The 19,640-nt window shown below is 33.6% G+C and overlaps 1 protein-coding gene across 1 annotated transcript in view; it reads left to right on the top strand.

Moving 5' to 3' along the window:
* Window positions 1–6,084: 6,084 nt before the first annotated feature.
* The window catches only part of LOC140448129 (facilitated trehalose transporter Tret1-like), a 111,856-nt gene continuing 98,300 nt past the window's right edge, over window positions 6,085–19,640 (top strand). Inside the window, exon 1 of the transcript XR_011951658.1 lies at window positions 6,085–6,296. The gene's annotated coding sequence lies outside the window, so the exon portion shown is untranslated. The remainder of the gene's footprint in view (window positions 6,297–19,640) is intronic.

Consider the following 19,640-nt stretch of genomic DNA (forward strand, 5'->3'; position numbering starts at 1 on the left):
TCTCTGACATAAATCTTCATTAGATTTTCGTAGCTGTTTAAGTACATCCGAAATCAGCTTTAGTGTTATTTATTCTGCTTTCAGCTTTTCAACTATTTAGGTACAAAAATTATGCTGTTTTTATTTATTTATTTAGGTATGTATATCTCTTACAGGCTAATAGTATAAACCAACACAACTATAGGTAAAAGGTAAAACTAAAAAAAAATTCTCTAACATATTTGTTTCGATACAAATTATCACTTCTACATTATTATACTAACAAAAGCGGTCTTCTCTTGGTTCGCATTCCAATTCTCCAATGTCATTTTTGTTCTCAGGCAGAATTTCAGTAATGTTTATCACATCTGAATAGAAATTGTCCCAGGTCTTGCCAGTCGTCTCCAAAATGTTTTGATAGTAGATTTTTAACGTCCCTTAGTTTAAATGCCTTTACAGGTATGTTTTGCTTTTGCAGTATTGTGTCTATTTTACGAAATTCCTTTTAGCTGTTTCTAAACACTCTATCTGCTGGAAGATAGGAGTGACCAGTTACTGGAAACACTAGTTCTACTGTTTTAATAGAAGGAAATTCCCACAACCATTTGCAACACATCGTGATTATGATGGAATTTTTATTCTGGCCTCCGCAGCCGTATGAGAACAGTCTAATGATAGTAATATTGGTGAGATACGTTTTTCTCTATACGAATTTTTTGAGAAGGTGTTCTCTCTCCAAATGTGTGCGAAAACGTTGTTTTTATTAAGTGGCGTCTTTGAAGTTTCTTCCACAATGGTAAAATTAAAAAGGTATAATTCCCTGCTATAATAACACGATTAGTCTGGTACTTTAGGAAGGTTCATGTTCTTTTGCCAATCATAAGAAATTATTTTCACGCCCTCTGGTTCTGTTTTGAGCAGCAAATAGAAAGCTTTTGCCCTCAAGCTATGAACTCTTTTTTCTACTCGGAACTGATCCTTTTTTCTTTCATCTTTCTCTGTTTTCTGTTTTTATTTTTTCTAGTAGTTGCAGACATGTAGAGCACATATCTGTATTAGGACTGCCAAATCCTAAATTGTTCTCGGTGTTAAAAATATGTCTGAAGTAAGATTCTTTTGCCGGTGCTGAACATTCATTTTTGTATTGTTTGTACAGTTTTCGGATATTTAGATAACTTAGATAGACAATAATGTGGTTCTGAACACTGAAGTTTACGAATAAATGCATATAGATTATTTACCGACTTTTATATGATATTTTATGGCACACTGCTTGGTTGCTTTTAATAGAGTCTGATCTCCAGTCGCAGGATCCAATGTCAAGTTCCTTGGTCATTTTCCCTTTATCGGTAATGCTTGACAGCATTTCCATATGATTGCATCTTGGTCCGATTTGACAGGATTCTTATAAAAAGCCGTGTGCAATTGTCGTAATATTTTACCCGTCACTTTATTGCATTAAAAAACTTTGGTTTTATAATTACAACGTGGTACTGTTGGCAAACTCTTTGCAGAATACCTAAAACAAAAAATAAAAAATACAAAATCGTTTTTAGGCCCACGATAGCATAAGTCGCAAATTAAAAGAGCTCTTCCAAACACCCATCGATATTAGTCATAGATTATACTTAGTGATGGGGTTCTCAAATAACAAGAATCAACGAGTATTCGATTCCTGAAAGTACTCGAGATATCTCCAGTACTTAAACCAAACTATTCGAATACTGGCTGAGGAAGCCGTCGCTATATTATTAAGGTATTCGGCCTGGGTATTCGGATGTCAGCAGTTTTTTAAATGCGTTTTCCGATTACCAATATAAGCGGATAAGTTAATTTTATAAACAAATCTTTTTGGAGATCAAATAATATTATGTAATAAACTCATATAATGAATATTTGGGATACAAAAAAACGGCAATACGACTGCATAACTGATACTAATATTTTTATTTTTAATAGGATTCCCCATTCAACAAAACGTGCTTATTCTCAAGATTATCAAAATGACCAATTCATCCTATCACATTTCTGTAAACATATTTCAGTGAGTGTGAGAGCCATTAACAAATTGAAACATTAAACAAATCAGGAATTGATGAATTTAAAACAGTATTAGTTATTTTAAAAGCGAATATGGTTCGCGGTTCTAGTTACTCGAAAAAAACTCTCGATTCTTAGTGCTGTCATCACTATACAGCGTTCCACGTTAAGAAAATAACATTGCGGCGATAGGGCCATGTATTTCTTATGGACGTTAGAAGCGCAGCGATGCCACGATGAACACAAGCACGATTCAGTGTTGTATAATTTGTATTTTTTTTTTCACAGACATGAATTAAATAATTGTTTTTTAACGTAATTGACCAAAAGTGTCCATTCGAAACAAGAGATGAAAAGTAGGGAAAATGATTTTAATTAAATAAATAGTATTTACACAAGATAATTTTATTTTATCTTATTTTAATTATAGTAACGACAGTTTATTTGTTTTTCGGTAAGAATATCATATACCATGAATCATAGAAATCAGTAGAAAATATTGCTTAGTTAAATCATGCACTTTGCCGGCTATTAAAGATTTAAAAGCAAATAAACGGACCGCTTGGAATGCGTATATATATATATATATAAGCGGGGATCCTACAGCTTCTGCCGCTTCCCGCATTTCGATCGCCATCTTTTTCTATCTCTCCAGGTGTCTTCATCAATGGCTCTGTCTTTCATGGTTTCCATAACACCTTGTATCCAAGACTTGGCTGGTCTTCCTCGTTTCCTTCTATTACTTGGATTGTATTCTATAGCTCTTTTTGGCCATTTGTTGTCGTCCATCCTCTGTACGTGTCCATACCATATTAACTGTCTAGTTTCTATTCTTTCAGAAGTTGTATGTACTCTATCTGTTTTTCTTCTAATTTCAGAATTAGGTATACGTTCTACTCTTGATATACGGCAAGCTCTTCTTAGGTAGTCCATTTCAACAGTGTCAACTTTTTTCTTTCCTTTTACTGTCATTTGCCAACATTCTGCTCCATATGTAAGAATGGGCTCTACAATTACTTTGTAGATAGTCATTTTAGTTCTCATAGTAGCTTTGTTGGACCAAAGTATCGAATTCAGAATTTGAACACTCTTCCTGCCTTGTTGCACTCTATAGTCTATATCTCGTTCCGTTGTTCCTTTACTGCAGATAATACTTCCCAAATATTTGTATTCGTAGCACCTTTTCATTTGTCTAATTTCCAAATCCGGGTCTTCGTCTTCACTGCCTATTCGCATATATTCTGTTTTAGACATATTCATACTCATCCCCCATTTTTCGTATTCATCTTTAAGCTTTCTAAGCATATAATCTGCATCTTCTTCACAGCTTGCAATTAGTACTTGATCATCTGCAAAGAACAGCGTTGTCAGATAATGGTTGTTAAGCTTCAACCCCATTCCCGCACATTTTTGTCTCCACTGGTGCAGTGCTTCTTGGATATATATTTTGAATAGGGTGGGGGAAAGACAACATCCTTGTCTCAAGCCTTTCGTTACTGTAAATACCCTTGAGAAAGTATTTCCTGTTTTTACAGTGCTTTGAGGACATTTATAGATGTTCAGTATTGCTTTTAGATATGTTTTACTAAGGTCCGTTTTCGTCAAGACACTAAATAAGAGTTTTAAAGGAACTGTATCATAAGCCTTCTCCAGATCTATAAATACCAGATGCGTAGGGAGGTTTCGAGCTGTTCGTTTTTCAATTACTTGTTGGAGGGTAAATGTGTTGTCCACGCACGATCTTCCTGCTCTGAAGCCGCTTTGTTCTTCAATTTCTTTATACTCCTCTTCTATTCTTCTTTTCAATATACGACCATATAACCTTCCCAGCGAGCTAGTTACGCTAATGCCTCTATAATTTCCGCATTCTTTTCTGTCTCCCTTTTTATAAATGGGGCTAATGTGGGCCAAATTCCAATCGTCTGGAATCGTTTGGCCTTCAATTAAGCATTTATTAAAAATATTCACTAAGCTTTCCAAAAGAGCATTCGGTCCATGTTTCACCAACTCGATGGGAATGTCTCCAGGCCCGGGTGTTTTTCCATTTTTCATTTGTTTCAATTCTTTTTTCAGTTCTTCTTTGTTTATCTTATGCACCTCTGAATTTTCTGTCATTGAGATATAATCAGGTCTTTCCATAAATTCGTGCCTACTTTCTGTTAATAGCGTTTCGTAATATTTTTCCCACTTTTTATTTTGAATCAGGTTTATATTTCCCTCATCTTTTCTTTCTTTTCTAATACTTTTTATGAATTTCCAAGCTTGTGTCACTTTGGTTCCTCCTAAGCATCGGTCCATCTCTTCGCATTTCTCTTCCCACATTTCGTTTTTTCTTTTAGAAATTTTAGAAAATTTTGGAATGCGTATATCTAATTACTAATTGCAACTTAAAATAATACGGTGTGCGTATGTCAGCGATTTTATGCCGTTCTCTGAGACTACATAATGATAATATGGCTTTGTGGTTCTTCAGTTGTTATTCTGACTTTATAGTTAAATGTTAATTGAAAATGTAAATTCGAAAAATATATCGATAATCTAGTAAACCGCATGCCTGAGAGTTTTGGCAACACTGATCTCCATAAGCCTAATGTTATTTTCTTAACGTGAAACGCTCTATAGATTAACATGTATCTAAATGCGACTTGCGGTACGGCCCTGATAAACAAACAAACTTACCTCTTTTTTCGCCTTGTTAGCCTTCCAGTTTTGTGGCTGTAAAATTCGTTTTTGAAATGTGGATGTGCAAGCAATCGTGCAAGCATTTGAAATGTGAGTGTATAGAAGAATCCTGAAGATATCATGGACCGAGCATGTAACAAACAACGAAGTCATGAGAAGAATCAACAAAAGAGTGGAAGTATTGGAAACCATCAAGACACGAAAGCTGCAATACCTGGGGTATGTTATGCGGAATGAGAAATACAACCTACTTCAATTGATTATACAAGGGAAAATCCAGGGCAAGAGAAGTGTAGGAAGAACAAGAATCTCATGGTTGCGTAACGAGGGAATGGTACGGATGCACATCAATTGAACTATTCAGAGCAACAGCATCTAAGATCAGAATAGCCATGATGATTGCCAACCTCCGTCGCGGAGATGGCACGTGAAGAAGAAGAAGAATTCGTTTTCATGCCTTTTCCCGTGGTTTTTGTCTACAGGCATAGGAAAAACATCCATCTCGATAAAAAATTATAGGTTTTACTTCTTCAAATCACAGGAATTCTTATTTAAAATGCGAAAAACTGACGACGTAATAACATAGAAATGTGTATAAGCGGCCATAACAGTTTTGGTTCGAATGAAGTGCTCCTATTGGCTGGCGTGCGTGTAACTATGTTTGATACTAAGTTTATGTGGACGTAACCAAGTTTGTTTCCAAACAAATTTTTTTAATCAAAATAACTCTGAACTAAGTTAAATTTAATCCCAAACTGATGCTTTAGGTAATAGGCCGTCTCGAAATGAAAATATTGCTATCAAAATGTCAATTTCTAAAAAATTATGGACATAGCTATTTTTGTTACTATACCTCTGATTTCTTTCTGGAGGATTTGATAGATTTCTTTAACTCTGGGTAATTAGCAGGTTGCTTTTCTCCACAGTTTACATATTTAGGATCCTCTTGATTATTGCATTCCTTAGTCAAGTTTTTGCCAATACACTTTACGCATCTTGGTTATTTCGGGCAGAATTTTTGTATTTCTGAAAATTAGTGTAAAAGCAAAATGAAGCCAAAATATTAAAAAAAATCGCAAAAATAAAATAACCTGATGTTAAATGGCCATAGAAAATTTAGAAGAAAGTGGAAAACGTTTTTTTAATAGTATCAAAAATGTTTCGATGAATAGTTCATTTTGAATATTTTTACATAATACATTTTATAACACATTTTGATCGACACAAATGATACTATATATTATACAAAGGAAGTCAAAGTTCAATAATTGTATATTTCCTTTCAGTCATTTATTATTACCTAGAAGTTTCCTTTTAGCGGATGCTCTGTAAATGTTTCCTTTTAGCGGAGTGTCTATTCTAGTGTTCTGTACATAGTTGACTTCTATACGTGTGATATCTATGAGTAAAAATCATCATCTGGAAAACATCGCACTTAAACACGTAACGTTATTTGCTCCTTTAGCGGTTAAGCAAAGGACAATGAAGTGATTCTTTAATTTTACATCAGTTTTATACACGTAGGGTGTATGAAAGAAGAAATCTCGGTGTTTTATAGCTACTTGACATGTTTAGTTTATTTTAATCAGTATTGTGTAAGTAGAAAAAGTGAATAATTTTGATATTGACGATTTATGTAATTTCAGTAAATTTTAAATTGTTATTGTTATTTCTCTGACTGTAAGCTTTGTCCATAAAATTGTAGGGGAGGATAGTCCACAGTGAGACGCGGTACACAGTAAGACATTGCTTTTCACTTTCAAATTTGGCGATCAAATAAGTTGATATTTTATTTGTGTATGGGTTTCGTTTAGTGCCACATGCCGCTGCAGTGAATTCGCATTTTCCCGAGTTTTGTAAAAGAATATCGAAAAAAAATATTTTACGAAGGTAATTAGTTACTTTTTAGAAATTGTGCTTCCAGATCCATTGCCAGCCGGCACCAAACGACAATGCAACATTTGTGTTAGGATTTTTTCCGTTTTATTCTATTATGTTGTTGGTATAAATAGGCATCTAAACCGTAGTTAAGGAATTAAATTTAATTTTTGAAATTTCCGAGTTCTGTTTGAAGAAATATGATTTTTGTCTCACTGTGGACCACCGTCCCCTACAATTCTCAGTGATAATAAAGCATATTTCTATTCTATTCTAAAGATCAACTATTACACTAGAACATGTTTATACTCCCTAAGGTAAGAACAGTGAAAACCAAAGGAAGCTTTTATACTTCTTCCAAATTTTCTACTTTTTCAATAGCCATATTTTCTTTGCTATGTATTGTTTTAGTGCAAAACATGCATGAATTGCTACCATTGTTATTTTTACTTGTTAAGGTACATTCGACTTTTTCCGGTAAAACGGCCATAAATAGGGTTTTTAAATTATACTTTCTATGCATTTCCGCTGAAACTGGCTATTTACCTGAAAAACCGCAGCTTATGACACAAACAGTGCCGGAGAAAGGGCTGGTATAAAGTAATTTGCAGACTGTAAACTAATACTCAACATAATAATGAATTTATTTTCTTTATAATTACTAAACATCCCTAGTTTTATCATAATGAATAAAAATACAGTTACACTAGTCTATCTGCCAAAAAATCATTAATTTCACATAAAAATCTTATACAGATATTTTAAGGTTCTAAAAGGTATACCTATAAGGGATAGCTGACGAAAAATCCGTGAAGACTTACAACTGATTTTGCTTTGTTTTTTTGTAAACAATCTTAAAAAGTGAAAAAACCATTTTTGTCTATATAAAATGTTTCTTAGAGTTTACAGAAAAATGGTTTAAATAAATATTGTAGATCTTAAAAAGTTCTTCAATTTGCGAGTTTCTAAATTAAAATACATGAACAATTCACCAAGATAGTTGCAATAAACCCTTAATTTTGCAATAATTTATAAACGTGAATAACTTTGTTTTTTCCGCGATGATATGATTCAAGATTCTAGATTTATTTAAATAGGTTTACAAATTTTACAAATTTTACAAATTTTACAATTTTACAAATTTGTTTGTAGCAAGTAAATTATATGTATAAGTAAAAAAGATAATATATAACATACACAAAATACAAGCAATGGAATTTATATACTCAGACGTGGTTTCTAAAACTGAACGATTTTTATCAGACAAAAAACAAAAGTAGTATTATCTGCAAATAAAACTGTTTTAAATGAAGCCATGAAATTGGGCAAGTCATTAACATATATTATAAATAATACAGGGCCAAGAACTGATCCTTGTGGCACTCCATGCTTTATCTGCTTAAATTTAGAGAGACAATTTCCGTACTTGACTGCTTGGTATTATATCCTTTAGATACGATGAAATTAGTTCCAAAGGAGTACCTCTTATACCGTAAAAATGCAGTTTTTTTTAGCAAAATATCGTGAGAAACACAGTCCAAGGCCTTTGAAAGATCACACAGCGTTATGGTAGAGTGATTATGCTTCTTAAGGCCATCAACTATGGCACTCATCACATCTAAAAGTGCATGTGTTGTGGAATGATCCTTTCAAAACCCATATTGTGAACTAGTAAAAGGGTTATTTGTTTCTAAGTATGATATAAGACGCTTCTTCAGAATTTTTTCTATTATTTTACTAAATATCAAAACTATGGAATTTGGTCTAATATTGTCTACAAGGTCACGATCGCCATTTTTAAAAATAGGAACAATCTTGGAGTATTTAAATGAAGTTGGGAATATCCCGATTGAAAAAAATACTATTAATGAGATGTGTTAAAGGCTTAGTAATTATTTCACTAGTGCTTTTGATAAAAGATGCATTTAGCTCATTAGTATCCAAACAATTTGAGAATTTTTTAATGTTTTTATAACTGCGGATATTTCTTGTTGATTGGTTGGAGACTGATAAAATGAATTCGATGGAGCTGAAAATTTTTGATAGTTCAAATTTGTGTCGTCTGGTGTATTTGGAAGGGATTTTATAATATTCTCAGCAATTTCAACAAAAAAGTTATTGAGAGAGTCACAAGATATGTTGGTTGTTGAATTATGTAAACCATTTGTTTTATTTCGCTCATAGTTAATTACCTTTCAACACGTCTTTGATCTACTCTTTGAAGTTAATATCAATTGATCATATGCCAGCTTTTTCGTTCTTTTTAGCTCACCATTGTACTGATTTTTATATCTTTTATATTCGCTGTAATGTACTGGGTTTTAAGTAGAATCAGCATGTATTTTATATGTTTGCAAATGATTTGTCATATTTTTTAAGTTGTCATTGAACCAGTTTACCGGACATCTTCCGTCTTTGATACCAGTTTTTTTTTAGTGGAAAATATTGCGATACTGCAAGATTATAATTATCTAAACGTTGCTAGGTAATTTACATCAAGATTATCAATAAACATGTTCCAGTCTAACACGGATAAAAAGTTCCGCATATTCAAGATACACTTCTGCGTAAAGGCTCTAGTGCAAACACTTGACTTTTGCTGAATTGATGTTAACCTTATACGGATATACTGGCCGCGATGATTAGAGATATGAGATGATGAGAAACAAGGTTTAAGAACATTTGCCCGAAACTTACCTTCTTCAACATTTGTCATAATATTGTCTATACAATTGGCAGATGTATCAGTAATTCTAGTATACTCATGGATTGTTGGTTTTATTCCAAATGATGATATTATAGAAGTCAGCTCACTAGTATTTGCCGTTTTCGCAATAAAATTAATATTAAAATCTCCCAAAACTATTACTTTTAAATTTGGCCTCATAATGGAACCTAATAAATTTTCGAAATTTCTAAAAAAAGTCGTTACTTTTATTCTATCTATACACTGCCAATACAACCGTGTTAATATCTTGTAGAACGATTCCACAAAATCAAATGTTTGTTCTATGTATATTAAATTTATCACAATTAATAGCTTCGAATTTTAAAGTATTTTTAACATATATTACAGTACCACCGTTCTTTTTATTTTTCCTACAGAAACCGCTAGCAAGTAAATACGCATCGAGGTTTATGTATCGGAGATTTGCTTCACTCTGTCAGTACTCTGAGAAGCAGACAACATCGAAGGTAAATTCCAACAAAAATAAATCTATCATTTCTACTTTATTTGCTAAACATTGAACGTCAACATGGAACATACTCACCAGGCTTTCGCTATTCAAAATATGAATTAGTTTTTCAGGAACTTCTAAACTTCCTATGTCTCGATCTAGATTGTTTCCATTTGTGCGGACTGCTGCATTTCCACTAAAGTTTTGTAAAGTCCCGATATGTTTGATTACAAAAGAGTTTTCTTCCCGTATCTCTGCTGCAGGCACATCTGTAGTTGTAGCCAAAGTTATGAATTTGAATCTTTTTACGACAGATCCACTGGGCCATATAGATGGGTTGTATAGACTTTCTAAAGGGAAGGACACTTTATAAGATCATTGCTTATCAGTTCTATTTCATTCCTCACAATCAAAACATATTTCAGGCGCCGTTTCTTTTAAAAAATCCTTTAAATCATTTGAATTCATATCGGCACCGACAGGTGAAAGGTGCAGATGCGTCCGTCGAGGGAGTGTATTAAAATTAGAATTAAATGATTGGAAGGATTTTTAAAAGAAACGGCGCCTGAAATATGTTTTGATTGTGAGGATAGAAATAGAACTGATAAGCAATCATCTTATAAAGTGTCCTTTCCTTTAGAAAGTCTAGACAATGTATAGAACCCATCTATATGACCCAGTGGATCTGTCGTAAGAAGATTAAAATTCATTTAAAATTTTCGAGAAAGATCGCAGTCAGCAGACAATTCATAACTTTGGCTACAGCTACAGATGTGCCTGCAGCAGAGACACGGGCAGAAAACTGTTTTATAATCAAACATATCGGGACTTTACAAAACTGTAGTGGAAATGCAGCAGTCCGCACAAATGGACAAAATCTCGATCGAGACGTAGGAAGTTTAGAAGTTACTGTAAAACTAATTCATATTTTGAATAGCGAAAGCCTGGTGAGAAGAAATTTTGCTACCGAAAATCGGTTTGTTGTATTTATTTATTTTATTTTGTGTCGGGTAATTCCTTTCGGAATCTCCTACCGATTTTGTATTTGAACCAATATTTTGTTCAGTAGGTTTTTGTTCAGATTCACTAGCCGACACAATTTTTTGCTCATTTATTTTATATTTACTTTTTCTAGAATTTTTATTAGTTGTTGATGTTTTAATAGATTCTGATATTTTACTGGTAAATGGCGGTACATGTTGCAAAATTGAATTAGTATTTTGTAGTTTTAACAATGATAATAAATCTTCTTGTTCTTGAATTATTTTTTCAAGTTGAAAAGAACAAGTTCTTTTTTAATAGCGTCATAATCTTTCCCAAGTCTTTCACAATCACAAGATAAATTTTCACTCGTGTCATGAAATTTGTCTTCTTTATCGCTGTCTATTGAGTTCGTAGATTTTTCACTAAGTTTATTTACATAATTTATTAACTGAATGTTTGTCACTGTCAATGGTAACTTAAAATTGACTAAAATATCTACTCTTAATGTAGAATTCCGTCGTTATGATGACTGTTAAACTACTAGCCGCCATTTTGGACATGCTATGTAAGAACATGAATATGTAAGACAACAACTTAAAATTGTGGCAGTTAATGAGTTATTAAAGTGTATCATATCTTGGTTATAGTCGCCTTATGCATGGACATCTGTTTGCTTGCGAGACCCCGCTAACAATAAAATACCTTCTAGTGGAGTGCCCGTTACACAGTGCGGAAATACATAGGTATGCTTCGTGCCCTCCAAATAAAATTTGGCAGGACCCTGGTCTTCCTGGCCTTTCGGCTTACGACCGTTAACGGAATCTCTGCCCCTACGAGTCCGACACCAAAGTGAAGGTGCCACGCCACGAATGCAAAAAAGGTTTCGTGGAGCTCCACCTTCCCCGTAGTACCTGTGTTGCGATTACCTCACCTACCCGTTATCTCGCCCCCGTTCGGATAGGCTAAGCAGGCGGAGGAATTTCCACGCACGTAGACAGGTCGCCGCTGAGGATCTCTCCTCTACCACTCTTGGATCTCCCGACGGGTAAGTGTCGGGGCACCCACACCACGCCTAACACAGGGCCAGGAGAGGTATGTACGGGCCCAGCTCGTTCAACCTTGCCAGGCTCTTTTGGAATGAGAGTAGAGTGGTCCCACAAGAGTCTCGTCTCGGATACTAAGAATGTAGACCGGTGACCGTGTCGCCTAAGCGACCGTGTGCGTTTCTACAAACCCGACACCTCAAGTGACGGCTCTCCACCTCTCGATTCCTCTACCCATTAGTCGCCTCTTACGACAGGCAGGGCTTTCTGACCTCGGCCGTATTCTTATATCCGCGAGCCGAACGGAGAGTGCGGAAATACAGTGCACAATATCTAAAAGCAATAAACTATTTATACAAAATTTAATTGTTACACTGTTCAATTATTGTTAATACTTTTTCTTTTTTCGCTAATAGCCTTACAGGCTGATGCGACTTTGTAAATAAAAAAATGTTTCAATCAATTTCAAACAGATCGATCAAATAGTGTATATAAGTTATTGAATTTGTTTATACCAAAGAGAGATTATTTAAACAACTGTACTTATACAGATCGTCCCTCTAGACGTATTCTGTAAATTGAAATGGATTTTACAAGGGTTATTTTTTAAGATATATTAAAAAAACTGCAACATTTTATTAAATTTGTTATTAAAATATAGTTTGAAAAAGGGCTGACTTTTTAGCTTAAAAACATTTATAATAACTTTGAAATTTTTTATGTCACACACTTGTAAGTATGCTTAATAAAAATATGGTAAAAAAACACACTTTAAAAAAAACAGAACATTCTCTTACCAATGGAAAACTAGATAGCATTTTTTCTTAAAACCATAATATTTCCATTATTTATTAATATTAAGAGCTGAAACTTAAAAAAATTGTAAAAGATTATATTTTATATTGTTCTGAAGCTATTTTTTTGTGGCATGTTAAAGCATTTACTATTTAAATGGGAAAAAGCCACAATTAAAGGTTAAAGTACGTTTATTGACGTTTCAATTTCCACTTCGGAAATCGTTCTTAAAATACAAACATTGATTTTTATTTTGAGAACGATTTCCGAAGTGAAAATTGAAACGTCAATAAACGTACTTTAACCTTTAATTGTGGCTTATTCCCATCTAAAATGAAACTCGATTTAACCAGAGTTTTCGTTGGTTTCGAACAAGAATCTTAACTTTGACTTTAACTCTTAACAAGAACTTGTTAAATTTGTTAGACGACCTGCCTAATAAAAGCAGAAAAATTCTATGCGGAGACTTGAATATTAAATATGCTGTTGATTGTGCTCCCAAATTATCCTTGGTCAATATATTCGTATCGTATGTTTTCACAATGCACGTTAATTCTCCTACAAGAATTACTAGAAGAATATCTATATTGCCTTTCTTTTTCCCACCTCTTGAAGATTTCTTACCTCTACGCTCTACAATTTTTAATGCAAGACTATCTGATCAAGCAGTATATATCAAGTTTAATACACTTAACAAACCATTCTTACAAACTGATTTTGTATGCTTTATCCATAAAATTGTACAATTTTCAGTGACAATAAAGCATATTTCTATTATATTATATTATATCATTTAATGAACTTATTATGAGTGATCGTTATCTTAGTAAGATCGTGGTATTTTGACCATATAAATTTATTTTGTATGTGCTTTCAATAATTCTGATAAAATTTTGTGTTAATACTGTGCCCATTTTTGCAAAAAACTATAGAGATATATAATTCCTGTCGAAACTTATACTCGTATTTTAAAATTACCCCACCGAAATATATCCGACACTACTGTTACTAAATAGTACATTGACACGAATTTTTGTCGTTCTTTTCCTATTCATAGTGTGGCATACGTGAGTGTGCGGTCGAGATTTTTCCGACATGAAATAAAGTCGAGCTTCCATTGTTTTAGTGCCGTTACCCTCGACACACGATGCTAAATTTAAAGGGTTGTTTACTTCTCACTGCAAAAGTCAATGCAAAAAATATTAGATAAATATAATATATGTAAGCAAGTAACATAAATCTGTATAAAAAACTTTTATTTGTACATGGTTGCGAAAAAGACAAAGAGGTGCTATTCTTGAAAAGAATAAACTTCTAAATAATTATTATAATATGGAATTTGAAATTACACTGCATAATCTAGAGGATCCTTCAAGTTTGAATGAGGTCACCATTTGAATAAGAGATTGGATATCATTTGAATAAGGTTGTAACCCACAAAATTAAGTTTTGGCAGGAAACGTTTTTTTCGTTTGTAATCAAATTTAAGATCAATATTTTACTTTTTATTATTGGATAAGGAAAACAAAATATTTATGGGAAAACAATATAGCATAAACTTTTATATATAAAAACTTAAGGCTATATACGGCGATAGAAAATCCGCTTAGTGGAAAAAGGTTGTAACATCACTGAAATTCATTAGAATGCGTTGGTTACAACCGTTTAACATGTTGTGTGGAAACATAAGGAAATGAGACAAATATGACTGCTTGTTAAGAAAATTATATTCATTTTTTAAGGAACACCTATACAACTGGAATGGCAACTGGTGGCAAAAAACGATTTTTAACTCCTCTTTCTTTTTTAGCCAAGAAGTCCAAGTTTTTCTTTTATTGGCCTTCCACTAACTAAGACTAATTTTTCTTTTTCGAGACTTATTTAATTGTTTTTCTGTGGCCACACTTACATTATTACATGCTTCATCTGCCATTTCTAATATTTCTAATGATGTTACATCCTTATTCGCCGCGGCTTGACTTGAATGCTCTCATAAATATGAAATGAGGTGATTTTCTGTGACCAATTGTATACCAGTATACCAGAAATGATGATTACAACCTTATTCCGCTAATAACACCGATTCACAAATATTGAGGGTTACAACCTTATTCGGGGCGGACATTCATTTATCATTTCTACTCTATTTACCGCTGCTCTGAAGAGTTCTATTGGACTACATCTAAACAAGTTAAATTTTTTAACCATTTTTCTTCTTCCTTTACCACTTACTCCTCATGGCATTCCCTGTATTATTAATCTTAGCATTTGATATCGCTGAGCCTCATTATGTGCCCAAGCTATTGTAACTTTCTTATTTTTATTGTATTTATTATTTTGTATTCTTTGCCCATTTCTCTCAATATTTCCATGTTCGATTTCTTCTGTGTTCATTCTATTCTAAGCATCCTTCTATAATACCATATTCCAAATAACTATAGCATATTTATGTGCTTACACTTTAGTGTCAAGATTTCTAGTTCATATTGTAGTATCAAAAACACGTAACAGCTCAGAGCTCTTACTCTCAGTTCTTTATTGCACAGAATTGTTTTCATTTTTACAAAAGAATTTCATAGTATTTCTATCTTGGCAATTATTTCTGTTATTTGAATATTATATTTTGAAATCCAGGTTCCCGGTATCTGTATTTTTTAACCCTTTCTATCGGTACATCTCCCAAATGTATGTTTGTTTGTATATTTGTTATAGTTCTTCCGTTAATTAATATTCCTTTACTTTCAGATAGTAATGCCATTGCTTTTTCAAAAACAGATTTACTATATACACTGAATAGTAATGGGGTCATAATACATCCCTGCCTAATTCCTCTTCTGATTTCAATTTTTGCACTGGGTTCGTTACGTGCTCTTTGATTCAAGTAAAGGTTTGTGATTATTATTTGTTATATGTTTTTCGTTTTTAGAATTTGGACTTATTTTCCATGTCTTACTTTATTAAATGCTTTTTCAATGATACAATTTGTTTTAAGTATAACGTGACTATATGCAAGGGGTGCTTTGCACCGTTTCATAATCTTAAAGCGTAAAGTGGCGTCCAATTAACAAGTATAAGTATTTATGATTTTTAATATATTATAACCAATAAGTATGTATAACTTTAAAGAGTTTGTATTAGCGAGAAATTATTATACCACTGAACGTGAAAGAATAAAATGTTATAATTTAATGTGTTAAATATTTCGCACCTAAAAAAATAGTTTTTGTATTAAATTGGGTAAACAACGCACATACATAGATTTCAAAGATTTAGGTGGCCAAAAGTATATTTGGTGTAATTGGTTCTACGTTCAATTAAATTAAAGGAAAAGTATATATTTTTTACAACAAACATATATTTGTCACGTTATAAATAAACAGTAATCGTTATAACACACAAAAGAATGAAAACTCAAAATTAACAATAAAAAAAATATATTAATAATCAGCAACCAATGAAGGGATCTGAACTTAACAAAAGCCTATAATATACATCTAAGTTACACTCTTCCCTAGAAAACTTTCTAGCAAAATTTAACCGATATGATCGGAAATGCTTGTTCCGGGCCTCTGCCGCTTCTTCTGATAGCTGTCCTATTGGAAGTAGCGAATTTTTTATGATTTGGTTTCCTTGTATCAATAGCTTGTGCATGGTTGGCGTCATTGGATGCCAACCATAAACTTCCACGTACAATTTTGCTGTTTCGTACGTATACGTATCATATTTTCAGCATCTATTTTGTGACCACTTGAAATAGTTTCTAAAATTACCTTCAATCTGTAAATCATATCAAAGCTAATACCTGTAATGTCTGAAGCCAATTCGGGATTTTCAAAAAATCTGCGGCTTGTGTTGACGTCATTGGTGTTGCCAAAGTTGGCTTTTGGCATGTCAACGAGTAGTCCGGTTTCATTCCGAAACCTCCCCTGAATTTCCGACTTCTTTTGGCCTTCTAATGCCTTTTCTTCTTCACTTTTTCTTTCCTTGTATTTTTTTACAGGTAGTTTATACGCAAGGTGTATAATACTTTCAAAAATACGGATCCGCGCGTGTAATATTGACAAACCGAATTCCAAAGCTTGAGGGTTTACAGTATTTTTCATTGACAAATCATTAAAGTTCTTTGAGGTAACGTAACAATTGTATAGTTCAGTTGTCTAATGGACTCCTGCACATATTTTATCTCTTCTTTAGTTACATCCGTTGTTTCTTTTACAAATCTAAATCGAATTGGCCAGCAAAACTTTGACGAAGAAGAGGTTGGATTTTGCCATATAATTTTACTACCGTTTTTTCACAAACAATGCGCAAAGGTACAAAGGAACTCATAAAAATGTTAGCATCTGAATCAGTATCATTATCGAAACTTTGTTTAAATTTGGATTGTTGAGCACCGTCACAACCCCATTTGCAAATTATCATTAAAGACTTCCTCTCTTACTCGTTAAGTCGAATTAGCACATCTTCTAGGTATTTTGATAATCGTGTCACGGTTAGATCCATTAGGCACTGTAGGTTACTCTCTGCGCAGGTAGATGTAATTTTTAGGGATTCTTTTGGCGGATAGCACTCTTTTTGGCAGATAGCTTTCAAAAGAAAATCATAGCAAGGGAAATGTTTTGGATTCGTTGCTCTTATTATCTCATACTGCCGTCTCAATAGATCAGCTTCAACTAACATCTTGAGTGCTTGCAGAGGCGTCAATGGAGGTAGCTCATCCTTGTCGCAAACTTTACTGTAGGCTTTTCTATATTTACAGGCCCGTGTTGGTGAGTACGTAATGTCATTAAGCAATTTTAAGGCAGTCCTATGTCCTGTTGTCTGCAACACAGATTTAACAGCGTGGACAATAATTTCATTACCTACGGAGGCCCTTATTTCTTCCGTTTTTTTTCGTTTACTACGCTCACTTTTCTTAAAAAGACTTGGGTGATCGACCTTGAGTGAAAGCTGTTTCAGTGGGAATCTCGAATGTTCCCTCTAACCAAAATTGGTTTTTTTTTCACGAAAACATCTAGGTGTTTATTTGCTTTTGCCCCCATCGTTTCTTAATTTGTGATTTTATATTAAAATATCTTTATTAGATTTTTGTTTTGATAAAGTGCAGCAACAACCGTTGATACGTATTTCGACCTCCTTAAGTCTCTTCAGAACGGTATAGCCACTGCTCTGAACCAAAACAAAAATCTTTCCCGTCCTAGACAATAGTTATTAAAATAACTATATACAGACGTAACTACGCCATCTAAAAACAAAAAGAGAAATCAAACGATTTCTACTTAGCGAAACCGAATTCAAATCTTAACCACTGTGTTTCCTAAAATTTGCGAAACAAACAGCTGGATGAATTAATCGGCAAGGGAATCTAAAATTGCATTCCACAAGCCGTTCACCCTAGTCAAAATTCGTAGTGAATTCAGTTTCTCGTACTTCCAACGAAGTAAATAACAAAACAGAATGACGGTATTAGATTTTTGTTTTGATAAAGTGCAGCAACAACCGTTGATACGTATTTCGACCTCCTTAAGTCTCTTCAGAACGGTATAGCCACTGCTCTGAACCAAAACAAAAATCTTTCCCGTCCTAGACAATAGTTATTAAAATAACTATATACAGACGTAACTACGCCATCTAAAAACAAAAAGAGAAATCAAACGATTTCTACTTAGCGAAACCGAATTCAAATCTTAACCACTGTGTTTCCTAAAATTTGCGAAACAAACAGCTGGATGAATTAATCGGCAAGGGAATCTAAAATTGCATTCCACAAGCCGTTCACCCTAGTCAAAATTCGTAGTGAATTCAGTTTCTCGTACTTCCAACGAAGTAAATAACAAAACAGAATGACGGTATTAGATTTTTGTTTTGATAAAGTGCAGCAACAACCGTTGATACGTATTTCGACCTCCTTAAGTCTCTTCAGAACGGTATAGCCACTGCTCTGAACCAAAACAAAAATCTTTCCCGTCCTAGACAATAGTTATTAAAATAACTATATACAGACGTAACTACGCCATCTAAAAACAAAAAGAGAAATCAAACGATTTCTACTTAGCGAAACCGAATTCAAATCTTAACCACTGTGTTTCCTAAAATTTGCGAAACAAACAGCTGGATGAATTAATCGGCAAGGGAATCTAAAATTGCATTCCACAAGCCGTTCACCCTAGTCAAAATTCGTAGTGAATTCAGTTTCTCGTACTTCCAACGAAGTAAATAACAAAACAGAATGACGGTATTAGATTTTTGTTTTGATAAAGTGCAGCAACAACCGTTGATACGTATTTCGACCTCCTTAAGTCTCTTCAGAACGGTATAGCCACTGCTCTGAACCAAAACAAAAATCTTTCCCGTCCTAGACAATAGTTATTAAAATAACTATATACAGACGTAACTACGCCATCTAAAAACAAAAAGAGAAATCAAACGATTTCTACTTAGCGAAACCGAATTCAAATCTTAACCACTGTGTTTCCTAAAATTTGCGAAACAAACAGCTGGATGAATTAATCGGCAAGGGAATCTAAAATTGCATTCCACAAGCCGTTCACCCTAGTCAAAATTCGTAGTGAATTCAGTTTCTCGTACTTCCAACGAAGTAAATAACAAAACAGAATGACGGTATTAGATTTTTGTTTTGATAAAGTGCAGCAACAACCGTTGATACGTATTTCGACCTCCTTAAGTCTCTTCAGAACGGTATAGCCACTGCTCTGAACCAAAACAAAAATCTTTCCCGTCCTAGACAATAGTTATTAAAATAACTATATACAGACGTAACTACGCCATCTAAAAACAAAAAGAGAAATCAAACGATTTCTACTTAGCGAAACCGAATTCAAATCTTAACCACTGTGTTTCCTAAAATTTGCGAAACAAACAGCTGGATGAATTAATCGGCAAGGGAATCTAAAATTGCATTCCACAAGCCGTTCACCCTAGTCAAAATTCGTAGTGAATTCAGTTTCTCGTACTTCCAACGAAGTAAATAACAAAACAGAATGACGGTATTAGATTTTTGTTTTGATAAAGTGCAGCAACAACCGTTGATACGTATTTC

This window comes from Diabrotica undecimpunctata, chromosome 8 (assembly GCF_040954645.1).
Source record: "Diabrotica undecimpunctata isolate CICGRU chromosome 8, icDiaUnde3, whole genome shotgun sequence".
Classification (NCBI taxonomy): domain Eukaryota; kingdom Metazoa; phylum Arthropoda; class Insecta; order Coleoptera; family Chrysomelidae; genus Diabrotica; species Diabrotica undecimpunctata.